General features: G+C 40.5%; 1 long non-coding RNA gene across 3 annotated transcripts; it reads left to right on the top strand.

Moving 5' to 3' along the window:
• Positions 1 to 378: 378 nt before the first annotated feature.
• LOC131535147 (uncharacterized) lies at positions 379 to 3058 on the top strand. Of its 3 annotated transcripts, XR_009269538.1 has the most exons (4): positions 379 to 821; positions 1151 to 1479; positions 1577 to 1665; positions 2518 to 3058. It is a non-coding gene; the product is annotated as an uncharacterized LOC131535147 (long non-coding RNA). The 3 variants fall into 3 exon arrangements; XR_009269539.1 differs by lacking the exon at positions 379 to 821 and having other exon boundaries at positions 839 to 1479; positions 2624 to 3058; XR_009269537.1 differs by lacking the exon at positions 379 to 821 and having other exon boundaries at positions 839 to 1479.
• Positions 3059 to 6711: the final 3653 nt, after the last annotated feature.

Below are 6711 nucleotides of genomic sequence, written 5' to 3'. Positions count from 1 at the left end.
TACCTATAAAAACCTTAATAAATAACACTTATAATTAAAAATAATACTCGTTCATACATTTAAAAATCACACTAGCTGTGGCTCAATAATAAAAAGACCAAGTATATCGGTGATGATGTGGTGGGCCTAGGCCGTGGGGGCGGGCCTCGGCCGAGGCGAGAGAGCGGCCAGAAGGAGTACGAAGGACTGAGCATTAACCAGAGCTGGACGCTGTTTCAGCTCTTGGATTTTTTCTAATCCTAACTATTTGCTGTACAAACCTAGGATACACAACCACTAGCATTTTAAACCCTATTTGGGATTTTTTTTACATCCACAGAAATATATTCTTGGACCCCTGGAAGCTAAAGTTTGGTGGCCAGTTGATGTTCATGGCCCGTGCACAACCGTCAGGGGGCTTCGGCCCATTGACTGGATTTTTTATCCTCCTAACCCAGGGGTGGCTTAGTCCTGCAGAGTTCAGCTGCAACCCTAATCAAAAACACCTGAACCAGCTAATCAAGGTCTAAGGGTTGCTAAAAAGCTACAGGCAGGTGAGTTTTTGTCTGCATGCGCAGTTTGAGTGTGACACAGATGTTAAGAGCTGCATCAAGCGAAATCGCCTCAGAGGAGAGTATTCAGCATGTATTGTGAATGCATTTTTCCATAACTGTGTTTCATTTTATCACTATTTTTATTTATTTTTTTGGTCAATTTCAGTTAAGACTCAATGCTGGCATGTTCTGAAGGAACTTCATTCTTATTTTATTCACAAATTATCTGTGTGCTTGAGACTTAAAAGCTAACTGCAATTTCAAATACTTCGTTATTGCCTTAAATGAGTGAGTAACATTCAGAAATTCACCCACACAAAGCTTGTATAGATTTATTTGTATATTTATTTGGTTCTGAGCAGTGCAAAACAATGGTTTAAATTGTGGATGCTGACCAAATGCAGTGGTTGCAAAGCATTACTGTTCATGTGATTAATCGGAGTAAAGCGCTATCTTTTGTTAAACCCTTGATATTTAACATCCTCAATGTTCTGGTGACTGTACAAACTGGAATTGATAAGAGTAAATGTGTTTTTGATGCAAGTTATACTATTTTTATAGTGTGTTTATGTGCGTGTGTGTTTAACTCCCTGCTCTCCACCAACATGTGTGTACAGCGGTTTGGCACCTCCATAGTCCCAGATCTGAAGCTGTTGTCAGCTCATCTTTGGCTGGACTGAGACCTTTATTGTACCAGAGGACATGATTTCACTTTTTTTTCCCAGACCAAACAAGCATGTTTGCTTTCTGTAATATCTTGAAATAATAACTTTGTTAAAGCAAATTTTGCATTTCAGATCTATTTTTACCTTGCATGTAATTTTCTCCAGGTTAGGTGGGATCTGGTATTTGCCTGAATAAGTCTCAAGGCATCAAGGTCATTTATAGACTTTAGTTCAACGAGACACTAAAGCCCTGTTCTCTCTCACAAGTTCACCTTGAACAGGTTTCCTTCTCTTAAATACCTTGAAATTTGATCTCTATGCATCTCCTTTGAGTTTTGTAGTTTACATTTAAACCTACTGTCTCAAACTGTTTTCCAGGTGAGCTGGGCAGCTTCTTAGATGAGTTGGATGTGCTCCTGTTCTGTTCCTTAAAGGCAGCTAACCTGTTTTGTTCGAGGCTAATGTAGGTGAGTCCTGAAGTTGTTTTTCATCCAGAATTAAGTTCTATTAGGCTTGTTTGCTCTTTGAACTTGATTGAGTTTTAAATTAGACTCTTTAAATTTTGCATATTGTATGTAATGTGTTTAGTCATGTTCTGCAGCAAAGCTGTTGTGGATTGTGTCCATTCTTCAATTTATCCTTATCAACCAGTGTTATGTTTACTGTTTGGTGAGGACCAGAATAGAGAGACAGGTGCAAATACAAAACCACAAGCTCAAATGTCAGATAGACAGGGGTTCCCTGAACACAGTGATGAGACAAATTAGGTAGAGAGATGTCTTTAATATGCACACTACAGCTTTAGGGATGGATGATCACTGGTGTGTTAACTTAACAAAACTAAACTTTTTTTTTTTCTTCTGTTCTTAGTGCACTTTATTTGATGTTTTCTTAACTGTTTAAATTCATTTTTAAATCAGTTTTTCAAATTCAATTCCTTGGTTTTATTTTTGTTTGTTTTTATGAATATTAATTTTATGTAAAGCACTTTGAATTACCATTGTGAATGAAATGTGCTATATAAATAAACTTGCCTTGCCTCAGTGTGGATGTTTGTGTTGTAGTTTGCTTGTCAGCAGTCTTTGTGCCCATTTTGTATTTAATTGAGCAATTTTTTTTAATTTTGTTTCCTTTTTTCTTTTTCTCTTTTAAAGTCATTGTGTTAATGCCTTTTGTCCCAATTCACTGTTTGTGCCCCCCTTATGGATTTTTCAAGCCTAAAACCAAGTACTTTCTGTGTGCATTTTGTACCCTATTTTTGTCTGCTTTTTCATTTGATTGCCTTTGCACTGTTCCTTTCATGTGTCCCTTTTCTTTAGGAATTTGCAGGTTTTATGTTCTGAACAATCGACAGCTTTTATTAGTGATGTATAAATGTTTGTAAATAAGTGTTTGTCTTTTGAATTTGCTTTTGTCTGTTTTCAGGCTTCTAATTCCCCATTGTGGTTCATCTGTGGTGTTTTGGTGTATCTATGGCTGATTGACACTGATTGTAATTGTAGCAGCCAATCTGTTGTTCAGAGTCACAGCTCCACCTGTCAGTTTTTCTGATCTCTGTTCACTTGCTCCGCTACTGACAATCACATTTAATATTTTGACACTGGATTCAGGACTGACAGTGGGATGTCAGTTTCACCTCAATACAATCATACAATTACATGTTTCGCTACGGCATTCATGCTCATTGTGTCAATAAGAGCAGCCACTCAAAACCTTTTTTTGCTGTTTATAATTTAATGCTTCTTGCATTTTTGTTCTTTTGTACTTTTATTTGTTTAGGATCTTTATTCAGTCTCACACCTCAAAGTTGATTGAAACGTGTGAAACTGATTTGATGATTCTTATTTTTCTTTCCCCCCTTTTATATTCATGGCCCTTCCTGTTTTTACTGTAAAGCGTTTTAAGCCTTTTTATTATTATTATTATTTTTTATCTTGTTTGTGCCCTTCTGTTTCTGCTTTCATAAGCTTTGACTGCCTTTGGTATTAGTTGCTGGTTGTGTATTTGTCTTATTCTGTGCTATTGTATTGCCATTTGCTCATATTTACATTTACATTTTACATTTAGTCATTTTGCAGACGCTTTTATCCAAAGCGACTTACAATTGGGGAATACATAAAGCGATTCATCTTGAAGAGGCAATCCGACAAACGAAGTGCTTGTAACACCAAGTCTCAGGCATTGTTTAAATAAGTACAAGCTAGCAAGGGAAGGAATAAATAAGGAGAAATTGTTTTTTTTTCATATTCTTCTTATCATTTTATTTAAATATACACACATTAGGTAGTCTTTTAGGCAGTCTTTAGGCAGTCTTTTAGGGGTAGTCTTTTAGGCAGTCTTTAGGCAGTCTTTAGGCAGTCTTTTAGGGGTAGTCTTTTAGGCAGTCTTTAGGCAGTCTTTTAGGGGTAGTCTTTTAGTAGTCTTTTAGTAGTCTTTTAGTAGTCTTTTAGTAGTCTTTTAGTAGTCTTTTAGTAGTCTTTTAGTAGTCTTTAGGCAGTCTTTAGGCAGTCTTTAGGGCAGTCCTTTAGGGCAGTCTTTAGGCAGTCTTTTAGGGGTAGTCTTTTAGGGGTAGTCTTTTAGGCAGTCTTTAGGGCAGTCTTTTTAGGGTAAGGGCTTTTAGGGGTAGTCTTTTAGGCAGTCTTTTAGGGGTAGTCTTTTAGGCAGTCTTTAGGCAGTCTTTAGGGCAGTCCTTTAGGGCAGTCTTTTAGGGGTAGTCTTTTAGGGGCAGTCTTTTTAGGGGTAGTCTTTTAGGCAGTCTTTTAGGGGTAGTCTTTTAGTAGTCTTTAGGCAGTCTTTAGGCAGTCTTTAGGCAGTCTTTTAGGGTAGTCTTTTAGGCAGTCTTTAGGCAGTCTTTAGGCAGTCTTTAGGCAGTCTTTAGGCAGTCTTTAGGGCAGTCCTTTAGGGCAGTCTTTAGGCAGTCTTTTAGGGGTAGTCTTTTAGGGGCAGTCTTTAGGGCAGTCTTTTTAGGGTAAGGGCTTTTAGGGTAAGGGCTTTTAGGGGTAGTCTTTTAGGGCAGTCTTTTTAGGGGTAGTCTTTTAGTAGTCTTTTAGTAGTCTTTTAGGGCAGTCTTTAGGCAGTCTTTAGGGCAGTCCTTTAGGGCAGTCTTTTTAGGGTAAGGGCTTTTAGGGTAAGGGCTTTTAGGGGTAGTCTTTTAGGGGTAGTCTTTTAGGGCAGTCCTTTAGGGCAGTCTTTAGGGCAGTCCTTTAGGGCAGTCTTTTTAGGGTAAGGGCTTTTAGGGGTAGTCTTTTAGGGGCAGTCTTTTTAGGGGTAGTCTTTTAGGGGCAGTCTTTTTAGGGGCAGTCTTTTAGGGGTAGTCTTTTAGGGGCAGTCTTTAGGCAGTCTTTAGGCAGTCTTTTAGGGGTAGTCTTTTAGTAGTCTTTTAGGGGTAGTCTTTTAGGGGTAGTCTTTTAGTAGTCTTTTAGTAGTCTTTTAGGGGTAGTCTTTTAGGCAGTCTTTAGGGCAGTCTTTAGGCAGTCTTTAGGCAGTCTTTAGGCAGTCTTTAGGCAGTCTTTAGGCAGTCTTTAGGCAGTCTTTAGGCAGTCTTTAGGCAGTCTTTAGGCAGTCTTTTAGGGCAGTCTTTAGGCAGTCTTTAGGCAGTCTTTTAGGGCAGTCTTTAGGCAGTCTAGGCAGTCTTTTAGGGGTAGTCTTTTAGGCAGTCTAGGCAGTCTTTAGGCAGTCTTTAGGCAGTCTTTAGGCAGTCTAGGCAGTCTTTTAGGGGTAGTCTTTTAGGGTAAGGGCTTTTTTAGGGGTAAGGGCTTTTAGGGGTAGTCTTTTAGGGGTAGTCTTTTAGGGGTAGTCTTTTAGGGGTAGTCTTTTAGTAGTCTTTAGGCAGTCTTTAGGCAGTCTTTAGGGCAGTCCTTTAGGGCAGTCTTTTAGGGGCAGTCTTTTTAGGGGCAGTCTTTTTAGGGGCAGTCTTTAGGCAGTCTTTAGGCAGTCTTTAGGCAGTCTTTTAGGGGTAGTCTTTAGGCAGTCTTTAGGCAGTCTTTAGGCAGTCTTTAGGGCAGTCCTTTAGGGCAGTCTTTTTAGGGGTAGTCTTTTAGTAGTCTTTAGGCAGTCTTTAGGCAGTCTTTAGGCAGTCTTTAGGGCAGTCCTTTAGGGCAGTCTTTAGGCAGTCTTTTAGGGGTAGTCTTTTAGTAGTCTTTTAGTAGTCTTTTAGGGCAGTCTTTTAGGGGTAGTCTTTAGGCAGTCTTTAGGGCAGTCCTTTAGGGCAGTCTTTAGGCAGTCTTTAGGCAGTCTAGGCAGTCTTTAGGCAGTCTTTAGGCAGTCTTTTAGGGCAGTCTTTAGGGCAGTCCTTTAGGGCAGTCTTTTAGGGGTAGTCTTTTAGGGGTAGTCTTTTAGGGCAGTCCTTTAGGGCAGTCTTTAGGCAGTCTTTTAGGGGTAGTCTTTTAGTAGTCTTTTAGGGCAGTCCTTTAGGGCAGTCTTTAGGCAGTCTTTAGGCAGTCTTTAGGGCAGTCCTTTAGGGCAGTCTTTAGGCAGTCTTTAGGCAGTCTTTTAGGGGTAGTCTTTTAGGGGTAGTCTTTTAGGCAGTCTTTAGGCAGTCTAGGGCAGTCTTTAGGCAGTCTTTTAGGGCAGTCTTTTAGGGGTAGTCTTTTAGGGCAGTCTTTAGGGCAGTCTTTAGGCAGTCTTTAGGCAGTCTTTTAGGGCAGTCTTTAGGCAGTCCTTTAGGCAGTCTTTTAGTAGTCTTTTAGGTAGTCTTTTAGGCAGTCCTTTAGGCAGTCTAGGCAGTCTTTAGCAGTCTTTAGGCAGTCCTAGGCAGTCCTTTAGGCAGTCCTTTAGGCAGTCTAGGGCAGTCCCCAGGCAGTCTTTTAGTAGTCTTTTAGTAGTCTTTTAGGGGTAGTCTTTTAGGGAGTAGTCTTTTAGGGGCAGTCTAGGCAGTCTAGGGCAGTCTTTAGGCAGTCTTTTAGTAGTCTTTTAGGGGTAGTCTTTTAGGGCAGTCTTTAGGCAGTCCCCAGGCAGTCCCCAGGGCAGTCCCCAGGCAGTCCCTAGGCAGTCTTTTAGTAGTCTTTTAGGGAGTAGTCTTTTAGGTAGTCTTTTAGGCAGTCTAGGCAGTCTAGGCAGTCTAGGGCAGTCTTTTTAGGGGCAGTCCTTTAGGGCAGTCTTTTTAGGGGCAGTCTTTAGGCAGTCTTTTAGTAGTCTTTTAGGGTAGTCTTTTAGGGGCAGTCTTTTTAGGGGCAGTCTAGGCAGTCTAGGGCAGTCCCCAGGCAGTCCCTAGGCAGTCTTTAGCAGTCTTTAGGCAGTCCCCAGGCAGTCTTTTAGTAGTCTTTTAGGGAGTAGTCTTTAGGCAGTCTTTAGCAGTCTTTAGGCAGTCTTTAGCAGTCTTTAGGCAGTCTAGGCAGTCTTTTAGTAGTCTTTTAGGGGTAGTCTTTTAGTAGTCTTTTAGGGCAGTCTTTAGCAGTCTTTTAGGGGTAGTCTTTTAGGGGTAGTCTTTTAGTAGTCTTTTAGGGTAGTCTTTTAGGGTAGTCTTTTAGGGGTAGTCTTTTAGGGGTAGTCTTTTAGGGGTAGTCTTTTAGGGG

This window comes from Onychostoma macrolepis, unplaced genomic scaffold (assembly GCF_012432095.1).
Source record: "Onychostoma macrolepis isolate SWU-2019 unplaced genomic scaffold, ASM1243209v1 Scaffold16, whole genome shotgun sequence".
Classification (NCBI taxonomy): Eukaryota; Metazoa; Chordata; class Actinopteri; order Cypriniformes; family Cyprinidae; genus Onychostoma; species Onychostoma macrolepis.
Note: the sequence above shows the minus strand (reverse complement) of the source record. Positions and strands in the feature narration are given on the sequence as shown.